This window comes from Ylistrum balloti, unplaced genomic scaffold (genome assembly GCF_031769215.1).
Source record: "Ylistrum balloti isolate Yb309-2 unplaced genomic scaffold, AGI_CSIRO_Ybal_v1 Utg370602, whole genome shotgun sequence".
Classification (NCBI taxonomy): domain Eukaryota; kingdom Metazoa; phylum Mollusca; class Bivalvia; order Pectinida; family Pectinidae; genus Ylistrum; species Ylistrum balloti.
In genome coordinates this window covers 472,501-481,504 of record NW_026782372.1, presented here as the reverse complement: position 1 = coordinate 481,504, position 9,004 = coordinate 472,501, and positions in this window count along the sequence as shown.

The following is a 9,004-nucleotide window of genomic DNA, read 5'->3' as shown; positions in this document are numbered from 1 at the left end:
TTAAATCAGAAACAAAATGCCCATGCCAGCAATAAAACTGATATGTTAGACCTGAATAAACTCTCCACGGAATTATCATTAAAGTGGCACAAGATAAGCAACTGATATTCCCGTAACAGAGGGATCTTACTCAGAAAAAATATCCAAATGTATTGCTGTTTGTTCCTCTCCGCCATCTTTTCTACGGTGTGTTAAACGGAACATTTGCACGTATGAAACAGTGTTTGTATTTTTTTTCTAAATTAGAAATTCAACATTCTCATTTTTCCACAATATTTCTACAGTACCACTTTTGTAAAAAAAAAGTCGCAATCTTGAATCGATATTTATCTATAATGGATATCGGTTAATATTGTGTTATATCGACCTGTTAGAAAGATATAGAGGTTTAAGTTGTCTGTCAGTTAAATGTAACACCATATTGACCGAAATCAACCAGCCTCCTTATTTTATTACAAACAAAACCATTACTTTGGTTAATGATTTGTAGATATCTATTAAATAGTTTTATCTTCAAATAAAAAAAAACAACTTTTTCTTCAGACAAATAGATAATAATTAAACTAACACAGTTGTTATTTTTTAACAGTGTACAAACACTATGAAACATTTTCACAAATAAAATACCTGAATTCATTTACCACAAATTATTTACTATGACACGTGGTCTGACTATTCGTAATCAAGAATCACACGTTTCATACGTTACCTCAGCACATGACAATCTCTCCTCCAATCAGAACAAGGGCAAATCTTGAGATATGTTTTGTATACACTACAGACAGCGAGGTCAAAGGTTATACGAACGTGAGGTGTTTCCAAAAACATAAAGCCCTCAATGGACTCTGGTGAAACCGTTGGATACTGTTATGAACATCAAACCTCTTTGAAACTTTTTTTTTGTTAATTTCTAACGTCACGTTTGATTGGATAATGCGGTTGCAGGAAGTTATCGGAGAAGAGTCCACTTTTAATATGACAAAATATTGCTATCTGTGATTAAATATAGGATTATCTTTAATAATTTTGTATTTTATTGAGTCAAAAACAAAACACGAGACTGGGTGTATTCTATGTAAATTGCTTTTGTTTAAACATAAAGTAAATCCGTGATAAAAAAAATATATCATTGTAATATAAGAGATGTTTAATCAGTGTCGGTCTGGGTCTCCGTACGGTGATGATCCACCCTCTATACTCGGAACCCTCTTACCGTATCTATCATAGTAATATAAGAGATGTTTAATCAGTGTCGGTCTGGGTCTCCGTACGGTGATGATCCACCCTCTATACTTGGAACCCTCTTACCGTATGTTCTCAATAGTAATATAAGAGATGTTTAATCAGTGTCGGTCTGGGTATCCGTACGGTGATGATCCACCCTCTATACTCGGAACCCTCTTACCGTATCTATCATAGTAATATAAGAGATGTTTAATCAGTGTCGGTCTGGGTCTCCGCACGGTGATGGTCTACCCTCTATACTCGGAACCCTCCTACCGTATGTTCTCAATAGTAATATAAGAGATGTTTAATCAGTGTCGGTCTGGGTCTCCGTACCCTCTATACTCGGAACCCTCTTACCGTATGTTCTCAATAGTAATATAAGAGATGTTTAATCAGTGTCGGTCTGGGTCTCCGTACCCTCTATACTCGGAACCCTCTTACCGTATGATCAGTGTCGGTCTGGGTCTCCGTACCCTCTATACTCGGAACCCTCTTGCCGTATGATCAGTGTCGGTCTGGGTCTCCGTACCCTCTATACTCGGAACCCTCTTACCGTCTGTTCTCAGTTTGCCATACGTAACAGAGGTCAATATTTATTTCAATACCTCCGATAGTATTCGAACCCGGGACCTTTGTCGTACGAATCTTGCGCTTACCACATTGAGCTAAAGAGAATATCTCTAGAGCCGAGCGGTGAATTGTGGTTGATATCCACTAGTTACATGCCCCCACTCCTGGACAAAATGTATATTACCCTGACATATACACAACACACATTCCATAGATCACTCCCTCTGTAAAATCTAACTGTACTCTTACAGGGCGTGTCACTAGCTTTCAGACGATATCCCGAATAAAATCAGACATGGAATCTCTGTTGCGTTAACCGACATTTGTTACCGTGACGTAAACAAATGGTAGCGACCGGATTGTGGAACTATATTACGTGTGTTAGCTAAACGGAGTATAATCTTACTGCAAAACTCACCTTACACCAATTACTGGATCACTTTACAGACTTCCGCTCGCTGTCAGAGTAATGATATAATATGACGATTAAATACCCTGTATACACAGTAATAGAGCAACTGATACGTAATTTTAGTCTGTTCAGCAATGTTTTTTCATCGTCTTAACAAAGTTAACAAAGATACACCCCACACCTTTGCTTAACATCTGTTACAATCAACTTTGAGAAAATATGCATTTTGAAAAAAAGCGGATCGCGTTGACTTTGGGATCAACTCAACGCACCTCTTTATCAAAGTGATCTTGTTCATTTGTTGTCGCGATTGGAAAAAAGCACCTCAGTTTATGTAATAATTATTTCAAAGTGGGTTGCAACATCGCAAGATTTGAAAATTTAAAAATGTGCTTCGAGCTTCACCCAAAAATTAATGCTATTTGAATATTTCTCAAAGTGCATTATGTTTTTAAAATATGTTGTAATCAACTTCAACCTTTAGCAAAGACGACAAAATGCAATCCGATGTAGCGCTCTATGGTGGTTTGGTATATATACACTAAACAACAACAAACAAATGAAAATGGGTGCCAATTTCCCAAGGATGCATCTGACCAAATAGGCCAATAACCGCTCTGTCGTTCATGGCTAGAGGCAATTTGACGGACGACAAACACCTTGACAAGACATAATCTCACCGGTAAATTGAAATAAAGATGTAGATAACTCTCTTTAAAATTGTCACATCAAAACGTCACAATTTCTGTTAATCTCGTCAAGTTCTCGGTTTAGATAAAAAATTGATGTTTCCAAAGTTTCGACTAGAAGCGCTGATGGGTTATGATCAAACCATCAAACATGGATACTTCTATTGTAAAGTTCCTTACTGAGTGCAACAAAAGAGTATTGCAGAAAATTTACTTTGAATAAAAAAATTATAATGAGAATTTAACTACCATTGAAAGGGATTCCATTTCTTTGTCATCATTTCGTAATTATCTCCCTTTTTATTTGTCTGTTTTCTGATTTAGCGCAAAAAGAAAACATTAAAATTGTACTTTTACGCATCAAATGCTTATAATCACATTTTATCATATGCACTCAAATTCAGGTAAATAAAATCACATTTCTCAAGGCAGAACATCCACAACAAAAACTATAATAATATATACATTAATTTTAATCTGCAGATGCCAACACCGAACTACCGACCTTAAATAGTGTTATGTAATCTTGCTAAGCTCATTTCAGTGTTGAAATCTGTTCTCTTCTTCTTCACTGGGTTCCGAATCATTCTCATCATGAAAAAAAATCCGAATTTACGAAAAGTGCATATTTTATCGTTATAAAAATTCAAATTAAGACAAGTATAAGCTGATACAATTTGACCTATATATAATACATATATATCGCCGCCGTAGACATGCCGGTATCTGGTTCTCTATAAGTCTGTTTTATGAGTTTAACAGGTGGCGGGCAAATACCATTGATTCCTGGTGTCAGGTTAGCTGACGCTGCGGACATGAACGTGCCACAGTCTATCAAATCTTGTGTTGTTTTGAGGTATTGTTATCGTAACATGTCGTAAATATACAGAAAATATCTTAGAGATAGTTGAAAAACAACAACAAAAAATTTAAACAGTTATTATAAATTTTAAGTCTGAAATTTCACTACAGAAGAAGAAATTATTTTTAAAATGTTTTAGAAAACATCAACTGTACCACCAGAACACGGTGTAAACATATTTCTCAAGAAAATTGAAAAATTAGAAAAAAGAAAACAAATAGAATATATACAGATAAACAAATATTAGAAAATAAAAAATTCGCAGTGTCTGGTACACACACAGAAGGTTTTATATGAAAGCGTTAATGCTTTACGAATCAGAAATCTTCCCAATTTTATCATATATCCGTAAGTGTTAGTAACTAGCTTTGAACGAGATAGAGAAAACATTGATTAAGATTTCTCAACAAATAAGGCTTTAAAATTAGGGCCACAAAAAACTAAAAAACAAATTTATGAAGTTAATATAATCATTTTACAATTTTGATCAAAATTTGTGTATAATAGGGGAGATTTCGGTTGGTTTAAAAAGGCGGAAAGCATTTCATTAAGAAATTAAGACCATTTCCGCCACGATATAAGGCTACTCGTGTAGATGCCATTAATTAGAATAAAGAGATATCGGTATTTTAAACGATTTTCTCAAAAGTGCACTTAAGAAATCTGTTTATGATATTTTAACATTATGTAGTCTCCATATTTCATATTTTCATCATTCGCCTGTGAAGAGAGCTTTGACTCGTAATTGGCCAACATTAAGTTTTCTCTTCCGATATTTAATTTTCGATGAAGTATCTAGTGTATTTGGATTAAAACCCGACTGACGGTATCCTGTTGTTCTTGGGATTTTGATACATTTATAACAAATCTCTAACAGACGTTTTGCTTTAAAATGCTGCGCTTTGTACTTTAGAGTTATCTCCCTTTGAGGTCAGTGATTTACTTCGACTAAACAACATCTATTTATGATCTAAGCATGTAACAAGGATCCCGTTTATTGATTTAAAGGTAGGGGGCGCTGCAATATAACAGCAGTCGGGGATACAGAAACCGATTAGGGTGTAGGCGTGAGGTGGCAGGTTGTCAAATTTGATTGGTGTGGGTTAAAAACCAATGCAAATATCATCGCCGATTTCTAGATTTCTTTACTTACATTTTAACGGCATTCTGTGCAATATTACATTTTAGGAACGCATGGAAATCGGACTGGGATGTTACTACCTTAATAACAAACTAAGAAATATATTTAGAACAAAAATTAATCTTATTTTCTCTCGTTTCATGGACTAATTGTCCGTTTTAACGCATACTGACCACAACCATATATATATATATTTAAACCCTATTTGCAACATGTTACCATTTAAAATCATTTTAAGGTAAAGTATCTTTTGAAATTCCAGAAATTTGCTATAAAAATTTAACGCATTATTTCGTATTTCAATGAAGTTGCCATTTCCTTGATTATCACGTCTTGAGAAATTTATGACAACAAACCTGAATATCTCAGACGTTAAATAAAAAAGGCAGACTATTGAAAATAAAGTATTTTTTTCCCGGATAATTCTACACATTTTCAGAAATGATACAAGGCGCTGACCTAGGTCATCTTCTGTTTGTCGAAATAATTAATATTGTTTCATCTATGCCCACTAAAATGAGTAGTTTGATATATTTTATCGATTTTAATTTAAAAAGGACTATAATTTGGGAACAGTCTAATGGAGTTCCTGAAAACCGGAAGTTAAAACATACACAAATTATTTCAACTCTGAGCATGACTTTGGTACAAAAGTTACAAAAACCACACACTCAATTATTGTTAAAAAGTTACAAAAACACACGGTCTAGCAAGACTTTTTTTCTTACTTTTGAAAGATTACGAACGAGAGTGAAATACACACCATCTATAACAACCACGTGTTCGTGTGGCCTGTTTCTGCTTGCTATTTCGACTGTGTTACGTCCTGTTCTGTACCCCCGAGTGCGTAAGGATATGACCTGTAGTGGCATTCCGCTAATCGATAGGTAAAACTAACAACTTTTAGAAATGTCAAAATTGATTACAAATCAAAATAGTTTTAGGAATAAAAAATCATTTTTACCTAACACTTGATAGAAATCAAAATAAAACTAGAATTATCATTACAAAGAAAATCGTTAACTAAATATTGCGCGTTTTAATTCCGTGAGTGAGTATAGAGGTCATAGTTCAACTTCTTAAGCGATCAAAAAAACTGGTAGGTCATTTACATTTAGTGGTATATATCACCTATTTATCAAACCATCAGCACGTTTACACAATGACCACGTGTTATGGTAGAAATTCAAAGTATCTTCAACGTGATTTTAATGGTTACCCATAGCACTGCAAGTAATGCTGAAACCATGGTGAAGTCAGTTAAAAACAAAGAAAACTATAAGTTTACAAGAAGCTTTGTTGATTTCCAATCTTCAAATGTTAGGGCGCATTTCGGGCTAAAGCTATCGACCATTTCGTGTCTCAAATAGCCACTTGTTAATGCTACACGAGTATCTAGGCCAGTTGTAAAACCCTAGCAAATGATTGCCAAATGGCGTGTGCCAACAGTATTTACAGCTGTGTCATGAGTAAAGATTTAGCAAAACAATATTGCCCATATATGGGTGTTTTTTTATAGATTATTTGTTTGTTTGCTGTGCTTACCGGTTCATTAACAGTCAGTGTCATTCTGAGGAAGAGTCTACTGGCAATACCTGGTCACTGCCACCATGAATATTATACAAAAGGCCCATCGCATGATATTCAGAACAATAGTCATGAATTGTCCTCCCGCACGATATACATATTACACCACTAGCTGGTCTATGAATTCAGCTTCAACAAAACACGGACAGAACTGGACAGAGATGGTAGCACACATCTCAAAACGTAAGGCGGAATTATTTCTCCGCTCTACAGACAAAGCTATGGTCGTCCCCGCTTCTCGAGTATTTGCTAGTGATATCTATCTAAGTTGTACTGTACAGTCTCGCTAATTTCATTCCCTTACAAACAAGGACCAAAATGATTAACAACCTTACCCTTCGTAAACTGTATTCCCAAATAAATCTATTTTACAACCATTTATAGGAGCTGCCGTTTACACAACTATTTATAAAATATGCTTTAAAACTCCTTTAACAACCTTATTATTCTTTCTAATATTCCAAAACAGATGAACCCGAAATAGTACAAAGATATTTCCAAAACAGCCGTTTGTAAAGCCGTTTTGGTATTTTTCTTTATTACTTATATAATTGTACCGGAAAATATTTAACATTCCTGGAAGCAGCCGACAATCCTACCATATTTAAAACCCTGCCTGGAACATACCGATAATTCAACGTTGATAAAATTGGGACCACGAGAGACAATATCCTTTCCATCAATAAAACTCGACCCAAGAAACCTCGATAATCTTCCCATTTATAAAAATCCCGACCCGAGGCAGTTCCTAACTTTGCCATTACGATCTGCGGGTCGTATTTGTCATTAAATGACTGCTATTATTAGTGTGAGTGTTTGTCTACGAGAGAGCTACAGTGGCAGAGCTGTTCCCAGCAGTCGCTAGCAATGCCTTATTTGGATAAAACTCAATTAGCCTTATATTAGTTATTGAGTCTGATTCTCCTTAAAGCGCGCGTGAACCTAAAGGGGACGTGTACCCTTAGAGACAGTTCCCACGCGAGAGAGAAAACTGAAATAGACTATAGCTTCGTCTCAACTCGCGGAATTTGGCAAGAGTGCACAGAACTGCTTAGATTAGAACGAATCAAAGATGAAATGATTGTAGCCGATATACCGCTTAGCCCTGTCTAATGGGATAGCACAGTGCTGGTAGGGGAAAAACATGAATTTATTGTTTATATCAAATTTGACATATCAGTGTTTAGTCGGGAGTCGGGATGTACTCTTCTGATAAGTCGGGCTGTATAACAGACATCTATGCATGTTATGTGGTATTTTTACACAAAATGCACGTACATTTACGTGCCTTTTTTACTCTTACGATATTCTATGAATATTTAACGAATGTTGAGCGACAAAGGGATCGTGACTCTCGGGACTGTTTGGCTATGATCTTTGTAACTTATACTGCTTAAAGTGAAAGCAACAATGCAACAGGTTTCGTGTGAAAAGTCTATATCACTCCGCACTGTAAACAGACCGAATCGGAAGCGGCGAGTCATTACAGACGCCTGTTGCACGTTAGCGAGTTTGCACGTCTTAGAGAATTGTACTTTTAGTGCGAACACAATATCGGCGATCGAACCTGAGCCGACTTTGATTCCTTTCATTGTAAGGATACACAAACGTCTTAAACACTGTCTGTCTTTCTCGAAGCTTTAGAAATATTCAATAACTTCCGAAAAAATTTGATTGAAGAGAAGAAAATAATAGGAATGGTCTTTCCAACCATATTGCGATTCCGGTTTAAGAAAAACAAACGGATATTACATTTCTGTACATTAATGGTATAACCTTCGTTCCATAACATGCATACATGTTTGAATATCTTAAACCACCCGCATACAAATAATTTTTGAAACGTTTCAGGTGAAATCCGGATATCTGGATCATTTCCGGAAGCGGGTAACAAATTGTTGAAACAATATCACTTTTTATGATCATTATTTTTCAAAGATATAGACCAGAATTAATACATTGATTTAAACCACTATAGATTTAAATAAAACCCAAAATTCAATTCTCCGATGGTATGTTTTGATAAAACAAGACAATATTTAAGTTCTATTGTTAAATTCTCCTGCCACCTAAATCTGAAACCGAAAAAAAATGACAAAAATTTGGTTTAAACAATATTGTTTTATTTATTTTATTCAGTATTAGAATAAACTTCGAGTTGTTCAATACTTAGTACTGATAGAAACTATAAGAAGTACACACTTATCAAGGATTTGTTTTTGGTTAAATTTGTCAACAACCAGTGGTAAACAATGAAAATTATTTTTTGTCATTTCCTTAAAAATTTATTTGTTTTTCATTCTTTAATAAACAAAATTAAACAATTTAGATAAAAATATCTACTGTTATGATATAGTTGTGTATACATGTAGTGTCCTGGATTTTAATCATAAATTTGTTTTAAGAAAAATCAACAGAATTTTAATACGTTATCATTTTTTTTCAATTAGAAAACACATCTGGAATCGCAAAGTCTAGATTATAGAGTTCGCGTTGTGCCACCTGTTATTTTGCCC